The sequence below is a fragment of the Ambystoma mexicanum genome, chromosome 2p (genome assembly GCF_040938575.1).
Source record: "Ambystoma mexicanum isolate Mex_15411 chromosome 2p, UKY_AmexF1_1, whole genome shotgun sequence".
Lineage (NCBI taxonomy): Eukaryota > Metazoa > Chordata > Amphibia > Caudata > Ambystomatidae > Ambystoma > Ambystoma mexicanum.
The window spans coordinates 318,155,826-318,169,372 of record NC_090923.1 but is presented as its reverse complement, the minus strand read 5'-3'; positions in this window follow the sequence as shown (position 1 = coordinate 318,169,372).

Genomic DNA, 13,547 nt, shown 5'->3' with positions numbered 1-13,547 from the left:
AAAACCCAGCTTTACCTCCTGGCCAACGTGTGTGATCCTGAACAATTCATTTAATCTTGTGGTCCCGAACCTATCAAAATTGCCATTCTCTAACTATATCATGTTGTGAGCCACTAAAGTTTTTTTTTTTTCTTTTTCGCTCTCAGGGTATGCTCTTCAAAAAAGTCTCAGTCATCGTTTAACTAATTATAGTGTTGCTTCATGTATAATAGTGACATTGATATATTACACACCACAAACTCATGTGTGTCTCTGCTGATATTGATGCAGGTTGAAAATCATAGCTCAATTCTAATCTGTCTGTGTTAGTATACTTGCATCTTTCTTGTTGCTTCTAATTTATATGCATTATCTCTTCTATGCAATTGTATGTGGACCCTTCCCATTGCATGCAATCTGTCTGCATACTTGAATACTTTTAGATTCTGCTAATATGAGTCCTCTCTCAATGCTATGGTATGTGTATCTTCTCATTGGGCTACTGATGTATGTCCGGCACCTGAAACTACAATCTACACATGGCTGCTGTTTTTGGTTTTGGCCATTAGGTGGCGCTAAAATGCCACCTATAACCCCAAACTGTTTAATTGCAGTAAGGTAATAAGGGAGATGGGATGAGAGGACTGATAAACAGGCTGTGGGTCTTGTTTGACTATTTACTCACCATTAGACTGTCCTTGGTCATGTTAATCGCTATGAGCATTACCACACACTCCTGCCCCTCCTCTCCGGAAAACACATCCTTCTAGGATCTCTTCGAGCTAGCTTTATGAAGATGTAACATCAAACTTTGGCCTGCCTTTGTTTTTTCTAAACTGAGAGTTAATGGCTTAATTGCAGTTATAAATGTGTTACAGCGGAATAAACTTGGCTTACCAAGTGTATCTTCAGCCACTTGATGCATATGCAGTATGCATGTCCTTGTACAGAAGGGCTATTGAAAACAAGTATTGGGAAAGTCTGCAGTTTTAACTTGTGTATAGTTGTTAGAGAGGCACTGCTGTCATATGCCAAGGTGCTCACACCATTTTACAGCTGCTGCCATATTATAGTTAGGTAGTACCATTATGGCAGAGCATGGCAAATGCCTTTCTCATGCCTACACCAAAACCAAAATGGCTGACTTTGCTAGTGCTGTTAGAATGTGTCAAAATGTGACAAAAGTGTCCTGTACCCTTGTCATGGTCTGCTGAAATTGCCATTAAAAACTGGAAATGCCACTTGTTTATTATTCTGATTCCAGCAAATCTGAAGAGGTTAAGGAGACAAGAAGGAAGTACCCAAGCATATTTTGATTGCTGCGGGATAACATATGAAGCTATGGGTTGTGATCATATTAGGCGATGTCACGACCATAGATTGTGGCTCCCTTCATTTCTTAGGTTCAAGGGGGAGGGCCCTAAAGCGTCTGTGCAGCAGGCCCAAATATTAATTAAAATGTCACTGCCTGTACATCATTCTCCGGTTTATAAATATTAACACTAAGTGGATATGTCTAGATGTGTGTCCCAAGCTACACTCAATCTCCATGCCTAATGAGACTGAAATATTTCATAGGTCATTTGTGATCCTGTGCAGAAGAGATTGGATCTAGCTGTTCAGACTAGACTGCCACCTTTGAGATAGGGCCAATCCTGATGTGCCTATGTGTCTATAGAAACAGAGCACACAGTGCGGGCTGAGGTGTATTCTGCTCAATTAAACTTACTGACAAGTAGTCAGAGAATTACCACTTTGTGTCAGTAACTGTCCTTACTTTGTGAGGAGCCAACCAGCATTAGCTAGTGTTCATGGACACCTCCCAGTACCCTTTACAAGCCTTCAATATGTAACAATAAATCCTGGGATGTCATGGTCCCAACAGGCAGCTCAGGGACCCAAGTGACTGCCTTTAGATCATTTGACCCAACGCCTATAAAAAATGACCACAGATATATATCACTGTTGTGAAAGTGACTGCAGAAAATACACTCATATCACAGTTAAACTAGGGTAGGTTGCATCTTCACAATTGAGCAGGTAGGCCCCAAATGCAAGGTGTTCTGCTTGCCTTATTTTTTGCATATCTTTTTTGTAGACTTGGCTATATTCATGAGTGCATCTTATCCTTTGGACTTATATGTGTTATGCTTATATGTTTTATTCCTTTACCTGGGATAATATACATTAGTTCATACATGACAAGTTACATTCATATAATGCCCACGGGTATCTTCATCATTTTCATAATCTCAGATATATGTGATATTTGAGGCTTTTGCTTCTACTGTTGGACATGTTGTCTGAAGGTAGAGTGTTCATGTGCGTTGTATGCATTGTTGTTGAAATGTTGTGACAGTGCTTGCTTGAATGTTCTATGGGTGTGTCAGTTGGGGCTGCACTGGGAATGAGCCTGGTGGGCGGTGTGTGTCTCTCTGACATTCGTATAACTTAGGGCTAAGGGACTATCTAATACATAAACATAGACATATAGCCTAATCACATGTTACCTGTGGCCTACAGACTGATTCATATTGAACCTACTATCCGACATATCTGTTGATTCACTGATGTCACCCATCTGTGTTCTCAGTTCATGCTCTTGTAAAAGTAAAGTACCCCAAAGTAATACAAATGTAAGGAAACAGTAATGAAACATAGAGGGCACAACTTGCAAGAAAAAAAAAGCTTTTTATTTACACAATACAGCCGGGAGAATCAGACAGCTCTGTGGAATTGAACTGATCTCAACATGCCCACTCTGGACAACAATGTTTAAAGCAAAAAGTAACATATTCTATAAATGCAACATTAATTCTAATCTTAGGATTTCCATTGGCTATTCGTCATTGAGCCCCTATAGAACACGATACAATAAACAATATAATTGAATGTTTCCTTTCTCGTGACCATCAAAATACCACCCCTGAAACATGACATAAGTATATAGTCAGCACAAAATGCATTGTTTTAATTTGTTGGCACTCTTTACGGTGCAATTAATAAAAAAGCTCCACCCTGATTGAACGATGACCTTTGAGGCTGCTCGGGCTGTAGCATCCAACCGAGACGAGCCATTCATGTTGTGAGTGGAAATCAGCAAGAGCAAAACCTTGTTGCAACCCACAGAATACCACAAACCCGTCCCCATAATTGGGCTTCTTGGCTTTCTTCCCCCTGCACCTGCTCTCTCTGCAACTCCCTGTTAGGGAGAATTCTCCAGAATGGCTAAATTCCCATACCTACTGAGTCCCTCAGCAGCTTTGCTGAATTTCTAGGATACATTTTTTTCACCTGTTAAGAGTGTGAGCCTTTTTCCCCACTCTTAGATGTGTTTTGCTGTGTGTGTTTAGAATTTTTGTTTTCATAGACTGTTGAGCCTCACCTACTCCATAGGTATTATCTTTTTACTGTGTATTGCACAGCACCCTCAGTGCAGTGACACAGGGTTGTCTTTTTCAGACTTCCCACTTCAAACTCCATTTTCTGACACTGACTACTGTCTCTCAGAACATGTAAAGTTACCATTGACTTTATTAGTCTTTTTAAAATCACAGAACCAGTACAAACTATCTCAAATAGAGTTCTGGAAAGGGTTAATAGTTTTCCCGTTTGCCTGTTTCTCATGGAGCATTATTTCATTCCCCTTTATTTAAGATGTGGCTGGTGGCAGTGGTATCTACCCTATTTTTCCTACCGCTGTCTATTTAAATAGCCTTGGTACTGTTTTAGGCTAAGTTAGTAGCCTCGAACTTAAATCCACGGTACCACATTTACTTGTATTTGGTTCCGGCTGGGTTTATTTGCCATTTCTTTTCGTAAAGGTCTTTCTCGTGTTTTACTCTGCGCGCCAAACCAGGTTTGGGTCCTTTGTTCCCGTCCTTTGGTGAGCTTCTGCACAGAAGCCCTACTTAGGCACCCGAATGTCTGATGGGACAGGATGTGTGGGAGGGGTTTGCGACTCCATGCACAGGATCTCCTTGGAGACCCATGTCGCACTCTGTATGATTGGCTGTGGTGAGGTGATTGACAGCCAGGCTGTGTGAATAGGGGAAAACTGCATAAAAAGCAGGTTTCTGGTCTCAGGTCTCTGGGACTGAGAAGGCAGAGACGCCACTGGATCGAGAGAACTGAAGAGAAGCTGACAGAAGAGGACCTCTACCACGACTGAACCTCCTGGTGAAGCCCTGCTACGGGTCCGAATCTCTAAACTTCGCCGACAGGGAAGATCTGCAAGGAATCTTCTCCCCTTGAACTGGTGAGACCAAACAGTTCGCCAAACTGTAAGCCAGGCCTCTTTCCGCTGGTCAAATTTGCTGTGCACGGCTACAGTGAACCAGATGCCAGGCGGATCAGACCCTGCTTGGATTTTAAGGAGCGCTCCTTTTATTTGTTGCTTTGCTCTGCTGCTGGTTTCTTCCCTGGGCAGTGCAGGGCCCTCCAGTCTTCCTACTTTGTGTCAGTCCGACAGTCGCTTCAGGAACTGTGAGCCTGCAGGACCTGCCAGGAACTTCTGCCTCAGCTACAGCCTTCTTCTTCATTTAAGGTACTGTTCAAACCCTGTTGTTCATTCCGTCCGACCACAGTAAAAGTGTTTGAAATATTTTGCCAATCCGAGGGCTTTTCCTGCTCTGTTCTTTAAAGTAACCTTTCTTCCAACCAACTTTGTTACAAACTCTTGGCAAAGACTTAACCGCAAACTACTCTGAAACGTGTGATCCTCTGCAAAAACTCTGGTCCATTGACTTTGGCTCAGGCCTCTTGATTTGATTTCCTCACCATAGTAGCCTTTTCTAGATTGCCCTGCTTACTTACTTGTTGGTGCTGCTCAATTTCTGTCTAACCTTGTCTTTCCCTCCCTTTTAAAATGCTGGAGTACCATTTTGCTCACACTTCATTTTGAGCTTAACTTGTCCAGAATCTATTGGGTGTTGTGTAGTATATTAAGAGTGTGATTTTTCTACTGCTTTACTTTAGTGAAATGTTTTACAACTGATGTGTAAATAAATGTATATTCTTTTACTCAGAAACCTTGAGTCAGTGTTTGTTTTAACCATAGTAATTGCTGTCCTTTGTGTAACTATTGATACTGCTCACTTTACTCTTGAGATAAGTCTGGCTGCTCAGCCATCGCTACCACTTTACTGTGTAGTACAGGCTTGTACCAAAGGTGAATTTGTACTGTCACTTGTAGTCTTAACTATGTGTGGTGTTTCCAAGGGGTACTGCATATGATGCTGCCTAACACTCCCATCTCGATACATGTTACCAACTCTAGAAGAACCTCCTAGTTATCGTCTCACAATGACTATCTACATTAAAAAAACATGTCCAAGGCCCTGCTCCTGGAAATTAATTTCTTCTATTTAAATCATTTTACAAAGGTACTTTATTACTGCACCAAGTGGCCTATGTCTAGTGGGTGCGCTGTGCTCATAACCTACTTCTTCATTTTGGCAATGCTGCTGTATGGGGCCTTCTCTTGTAGCGCACTGTGTCCTTCACAACCATTGTGTATTCATTGTCTATCTTCTGGGAAGGCACCTGCTGTCTCCAGCCTCATTTCAGGCCCCTGAACTTCCTCCCTGGCAAAATTATCTGAAAGCTGTTCTGCATCCCTTTCCATCCTGACCATGGCTGTTTGGGACGTTCTACCCAATAGCAGAATAACAATTCAATTAAATGGCCATCGCTCAGAAATGCAGCCTAGCACACTAGAATAGAGAAATCTGCAGCCTTTATCAATGTCGTATTCTAACATGGGAGACCTCTTGATCATTACACAAACTAACAACGATACTTATAAAACTCTATCTACATATTCAAAATAAATCCAAGCTACATACATTGCCTCATGTGTGTTTTACTGTGCAATAGACAGCCTGAACAATCCCTAGAAGTGTGGCAAAACTAGGTTTACCCTAAATACAATGCCACACCACAAAACAAGTGACAGCCATGTCATTACCAGGGATCTAATACCTTGCTAAATGTTTTCTCAACTGATACGTGCACACACATTTATGATATTGGACTTGCCTATTTAGTATTTGTTTTACCGAAGTAGAAACAATCGCGGTGGAAATTACTGTAGTCGATTTCGCTGCAAATCAGTTTTTCCTTTGGTAAAACAAACCAAATCACTGCTTCTCCTATACCCCTGCGGCAGCAGTTCTGTTCCTCTAATGCTTCCATTGTCAAGGAAGCGGGGGACACCCCTGCATCCCCCGAATCCCATAATCCCGAACATGGGGAGCCGCGGATACCCCCGCACCCACCACTCCTTATTTTTGGTTTTTTGGGATTCGATTTCTAAGTACTGAACAAATTCGGCCAAATGGCCCATACGACCATTTTTTTAAAACACTTTTTTGGGTGTTTCCCTTATTTACACTGTCAGAGTGAAAGCGAATTCTCTTGATTCATGTTTGCAGGCGTTAACACCCTCAATAAGCATTTCATGATATTGATCTCTACTGGTGGTAGTTTGAAATTGCATGAAACAATGACGGTTTTATCAATTTTAATCTATTCTAGACCTTTTGTTCATAGTGAATTCCACTGGGGACCAATTCTGTTGGTGACGGTGTGCTATATAAATACCTTTAACATAACATAACCAGTCCATCCAAATCACACCTGAACTCTAGCATGTGCCCATGCAGTTACGGATCTCTGGGTGAAGGTCTACACTCCTGTTCCACTTCCTCTTGCGTGTCCATCTCATTTAAGCTGCACTCAGTCCTCTCTGATCTCGGTCACTTCTAACAACTGGCTGGTAATCCTATATCTTCCATCTGGGCTCTGGCAGGTTATGGTAACTCCTAACAGATAATCAAGCCTTCATACATCACCGGTACACTGGAGAACATTTCCAGCCCATAAAGCAACCAATTACTCACTCATTTCAGTACTTCTTTAAAGTACTAATACCCAGGCTCATCGGATATGCACTTAGACCCTTAGGAGTATGTGGTATGACTTTTTCCAATCAGTGGAATGATTTGATTGTTATTCACTGTGCTACAGACATAACAACTATTACTAGCTTCATCCCGGCCCTCCATCCCTTCGCTTACAAATCTTTAATTTTGTATAGCACTGCTCTCATTTCACACTGCCTCTTTTCTGCTGCTTTTTTCCATTCCTCTGCGGGCTAAGGCATGGACACCCATTTTGTTGGCGCAATACACCACTTTTCAGACAAGACTGGGTAATCTTTCTATGGTGGTAACTGGCTCAGTGTAAACCAACCAGTAACAAGACTTGCACGGGGTATGGTACCTGTCATCAACATGTGTAACATCTGCTGACACGCAGTGTGCCCTTTGCTACATCACAATAACCTGCATCTCAGGGAGCTGTCTCCCATATAGCTATGCATTCTTCCCATGTGTGGATATACTGAAAAGGAAACTGACAGCAACTTTACTCTCTTTTCATGGTGTGGCACTAGATGCAAACTGCTATGCTCACGTGCATTCATTAGCCAAATCCACGTGCTGCAGTAGCTACGGTCTTGCAGGGTAGGCACTCAATGTCATCTGCAAAATGGCAGTAAGCACCTCGTCATGTGGTGATCTGACCTTTTAAGCTTGACTTTGACAAATAGTCACTGACGCTGCTGCCAAGCACTCCCCCCATTTGAAATGCAAGCTTCATATTGGAAAATAACATTTAAAATATCATCATATTCAGATGCTTTATTGAAAACATTTGATTGAAAAGAAAACAATTATCATTTTAAAAAACTGTGTTGGTGATGATATACTGTAAATTACTGCATTCAATTCACATAGCCCGAGACAAGACTACACGTCTTATAATGCATTTGTGGAGAAATGACTGCCCAGACTGCAGTAGCACTTGTGTTGGCAGCCCATAGCCACCTCTAAACCACTGTAAAACTCAAGTAAATTTCAGTGAGAGAACCATAAATTAAAGTCACCATCTGCTGGAAAGTATGTGGGTTCCCATAGGGTTATAGTCCCATTCACAAGTAATCACATTAGATATTATGGGCCTGATTTACAAAATGTTTATCCATGGGAATGCGCAGTTGTAAAATGCTTTTGTAAATCAGGCCCAAGTATCTACTGTACTGCTGACTACAATATTGATGATGACATGACTTTATCTGGGCTGAAACATTTAATTCACCAGGCTAAGAAAAAGAATGTTAAAGGAGATCGTCAGTGATTTAGATTTCAAACATGTCAAATAACCCTGTATTGTAGCTTAATAAACTGGCAGAGGGTGTCATTATTGTGGGATAATGTCCCGCCTGCAAGTTATGGCCCAAGGTGAAGTTGAGGCCCATAAGTTAGGGAAAGTTCATTATCTCAAATGACAATGGCCTCTCCCGAGGGGTACGGGGCTTTAGCACATAGTGCTAAGAACAATACAGGTTTTGGAGTTGTGGTATATAAGCAGAAACCTTAGTTTAATAGTCATACACATTTATAGATAAAGGGGGTCATTCCGAGGTGGGCTGTAAGGGGTTACCGGCACCGGTAAGGATGCCGGTTCCGGTAACCCCTTACTGCCCTATTCTGAGGTTCCCTTACGGGACCCGCTGAAAACATCTGGTCAGGGTAGACGTCCTTAGCGGGTCCCATTAGGGGACCAGGGAGCAAATAACAGGCCTGCTATTTGCGGGCCCGTTGTTAGCACCTTCCCCATTCCCATTGAGCCTTATGGGGGCTCGAATGGGAATGGGGAATGGTATTCGCCATGGGGACTTACCGGGTCCGCATAGGTCGGAATGTCCCGGTAAGTCCCCATTCCGCCTACCCGGACCCGAGTTTGGAGGTAGCCATGGTGCTGTTAGCTATAATAGCACCATGGCTACCCCCAAACTCGGAATGACCCCAAAAATGTGTTAGTGGTTTTCAATAACAGGTGTATGCTCATATGGTTAGCATTTTAATTGTAAATACTTTTCTTGTCAGCTTTAACCAGAATGTCCTGAATGCAATTAGTAGGTGCAGAAGTACTATTGATAGTTTTGACAGTTTTGATAGTTTTCATGGTTAAGAGGTGGTCAATAATAATCTCTGTTGGCTAATAAAGGGGAATGTATGTTACGGGAAATCGTAACAAAAAATAGATGTCATATTTGGGCGCTCATTAATCAGCTATCCGTTTCTCAGATTTCCCTTCAAAGCAACTCTGTCACAGAAGATTCAAAGGAGCTTCACTTTCAGAAATTGTACAGATTGCCTGATGTACAAATTGCGGATAATAGTGATGATACAAATTGGTCTTGAATTTTGTTATATTAGATGTCGAACTACACATTAGGAATGCCCTGCTAGACCCCTCCGCTCCTCTAACTCTTGGATTGTCAAACACTCAGGCCCGGCTCCAGGACATTTTATCTCGGTGGGCCAGGGTTTTGATCAGGGGGGCCCATATTCCATTGGGTGTGGGTCTAGGAATACCCTCAACAAAGTGCTGGTGTTGATCCTGATTTCACAGATCCGTGATCCAGCAAAAAATGTCTTCCCAGATCTGCAAAAATACATTTGCATCCCTCTATAAAAAAACTTTTCATTTTAAAAGAGAAGCAATGAAAAGTGTTGCAACATCAATCTACCCATCTTCCCTTCCCATCTGCTCTCCCCTTTCTGTTATATCTGATCCTCCTTCACCTTTCACGTCCAATCACCTTCCTTCAGCTGCCCTAACCACAGTTTTCTTTTACCTCCACTCCCACCTATTCACACAAGCACCCAGCATGCCTTTCCTGGACTGGCTTGGGAGAATTGAGGGTGATGCCTCCTCCTCTTCTGAGAGGGCTGAGCAGTGAGGCATCCAGTCTTTTTACCATCTCAGATGGTGTCCAGCCAAGAATACCTTCCTGAGCACTTTGGCTACTCCCAGCAGGCCCGGAGGAGATGCTTGTGGTCACTACATCGTGTTGTGAAAGATAGACCCCCATCCAGAATACTGAAGCAAGGACTAGGAGATTTTGTATCCTACAAAATTTTAAAAAAATTCAAACTTCTTTAAATTTCAAGAACAGAATGTACCATGTCCATTCAATACAGGTAGTCTTGTTGATCTTAACAATATTTTGAGCACAACAACATATCCTTCAATAACATACACATGTATACAAACCTCTCTTCACGCACCCATTCCACAAACTCCTTACCCCCTTCTTTCCAACTGAACCCATACAGTATTCCCATTCTGAATGTCTCCCATCAATGGTGCATGTCCAAAATTACATTTGAAACACAAAATGTAATTTTTTTGTTGCATTTGTGCAGCACATTTTAATTGAGTTGAGAGTGCAAGGGAGTGCTAGGGATGTAAGGGCTGCATCAGGAGGCACACAGTGCTGGTTGAGGGTTTTGCGGCCTCCTGGTATTGCTCCTGTTGGGGTGTGCCCCTGTACATCATTGTCTGGTACATACTGTTTACATACTGGTTACAATATGGAATTGTCCATGATGATTCTTTGTTTGATGTGTTTACTTTGATTTGCTATTGACTGACACATTTGTGTTCAATAAACGTGGCCCGGATATTTTCAAAGTTAGATGTGTATGTGTCCTAATGCCTCGGCTGCCCATCTATTAAACCACAAGTTAGGCTTTTTTGAATAGCTTATAATGTGAACTGAATCACTTCTAGAGGCACCTAATTTTAAAACACCCAGCACCCAGGATTTACATCATACTTTCCAAACAAATCCCACAACACACATGACATATTCTGTTGCATGCAAACTCTGTAAAGTTATTCAAACAGAATTAGGTTATCAAGTTAGTACTTATCAGTTTGAATCATGAAGCGTTCTGTCAGAGTAGACTAGCCTTCCAAACAAAGATACATTCTATTTAGGTCGGAGCCCCACTGGTAAGTATACATGAGAAGATCTGAAACTGGCCAATACTTGCCAACCTAGCCTCATCATTTTCAGGTAGTGCCTTGTTGGACCAGCTCAGAGAGGTGCAGATTGATTCCCTAGGAGTAGCAAGCAGGATACCCACACCTGGGCATATATACATTCACTTAGGGAGACAAACGGAAGCCAAAATGCATTGGCAAAGCCAACGTCTTGGGCTTTTGGTTAGAGATGGATAGGCATTTGGCAGGCACTGCCATAAGGGTGCCACCTGGCCATAAGATGGGAACAACTGGAAAATGGTGCCAGTAACTGGTGATATGATGGCATTGCCTGGCAAATGTCTGCTAATACATATACGCAAGCCAAAACTGCTGGCTTCATGATTGCTTGTTTAAGACAGGATTTCAGTGCAAGTCACAGAGCCATTGACAAATATATTGCTTATAGAAACAACTGGCTGAAGACACACATTAAGAGAATGTTATTACACCAGTAGCTCATTTACAGAGGTAATTAAACACTCAAAAGAATGCTTAGATATAACAGTGGCAGGCCCTATACAGCAAGACGTTTGGTGTTACTTTTTGATGGAGCTTGCTCAAAGAGTTCTAGAAAGGTTCGTTTTTGGTGGTGAGGCATTGACATAGCCACGGCTAGTCGTTAGGTGGGTAAATGACCAGACACACCCATAGGATGTGTGTTTCTCCTCACATTTTATTACCATCCTATCTGTGTTCCACAGCATGCGTTCTGGTTGCACCTAATAGTTAAAAAGTCTCTGAATAAATTAGAACCACCGTCATTGCTCTAGCCAGCCTTCCATACCATTTGCATATCAGCCATGACTCTGTCACTAATGTCAGAAGCCCTTCCCAAACTGCTAGACCACAGGGCCTAAACATTTATATGGTTGCTTGTGTTCCAGTGCAGATGGAACACGGCCTAGCAATTGAGATTGAACTGCACCTTTTGGTGGCAGCACCAAAAGTAATTTGCTAATGGCTTGTCCCCTTCTCTAATTGCACTGACATACTACAGAATTATGGCATGGAATGTTGCGCAGAGCAATGGTAGTGATAATGTTTAATTCAAAGCCTTGCATGTATCACTTTTTGATTTTACCACACTCTCCCCTCCAGAATTACATTTTTGTTATACCAACCTTATCTTTTCACATGTAGTCAAGTAGTTAATGCAGCAGAATATATACTTTGAATGTCATTTGTAAGGGCCCACAGTCAGATGACGCACCTTCTGCAGAAATCTGTGTTCAAGCAACTCTACCCGTCATTTATTGTTTGATATAGTTAACCATTTTATTAAGCATGATGTGAAAAACCACTTTATCACCACACAAAATAAACATACTTGAAATTACAGAAACCAAAATTGTGATTTTAGGTTTGAGAAAATAGTTGTAGGCAGCCTTCTTGAATAAGTGTGCTACCTCACTTAGAGGTGCGAATGACCCCCATATCCCTGGTCAGTTGTACTTTCATGGCGTGGGGCATAAATCATTGTCGAGGGCAAGAAAACAAATCCTGGCCAGGCCTCCTGCAATTCAGCCTCTCAGAATGATGTCTCTGAGGTTGCTGCTGAATTTTAAGAGTGACATCCACCACCCACTCTGTCGGTTACCAGTGGTGAATAACACCACTGCCATGGCCTCCTTTCTAGGTGGAGCTGAGCCTGCAAACACTTCTTCAAGCAGAGCTTGGGGGGCAGGTCTCTCTCTTCGGCTGGTGCCTCTCTTTGTGGAAAAACCTCTCTGTCCCTCTCAGACTTGAGCCAGACCTCCTTAAATTCCATAAACTTCTCAAAACTCTGCTTTTCTCTACCTTTCTCTCTTCCCTTCCCTGCTAACCACCCCACTGAGACTGGTGGCTTGGTACCTTCATGAACCTCACCGGTTTCCAGGCCCTCTGCCAGTCAACACCAGTACCCCCGCCACACTGCCCTTGTGGGCCTTCTGCCTTGTGGCCGTGCATCCCCTCCATGGGATCACTCCAACCAGCACTTAGTTATGGACCCTGCCCGACTCACCAACACTTGTCAATCCCTAATTCCCTCCTCACCCCCTCCCTTCACTACCTCCAGCTTCTTCTCTTCACTGCACTTGCACGTCCGAATTCCACAATGCCTAGTAGGTCCATGCTGTATGCTTACTGTTCTTTACATTGTATTAACACCCCTTGGTCCCTCCCGATTTGCCTTGTGGCGCCTATAAATACGATTCTGTTGAATGCCTAAAAATGCTCAATAAATAAATAAATAAATAAATGTCTCTAGATTTAGGGTCAGTGGCCCAAATGGGCTAAATAACCATATCTGTAAAAGAGACATAACCTTGTGGGCTAATGTTTTATACTTATTATTTAGAGATATATTAGTTGCAAACTGTACCCTGCTCACATGGAAGCTCTCTATAATTATCCCCATTTACAAGAAAGGTGATCAAACCTGTCCCTCAAAGTGCAGGCTGATCACCCTTCTTGATTCTGATAGTAAGATCTTTCCATCTTTAATACTATAAGAGCTTAAAGATTGGGCTGCATTAGTGGGCAAGCCAGAGAAATATCAGACCAGCTTCCCAAAAGGTAGGGGAACAGTTCTCAATAGATATATCATGACCTGCCTCCAGGAAATTGCTTGGCGTAAGGATGCCCCGCCACTACATGTGGCCATGATTGATTTTTCATAAGCATTT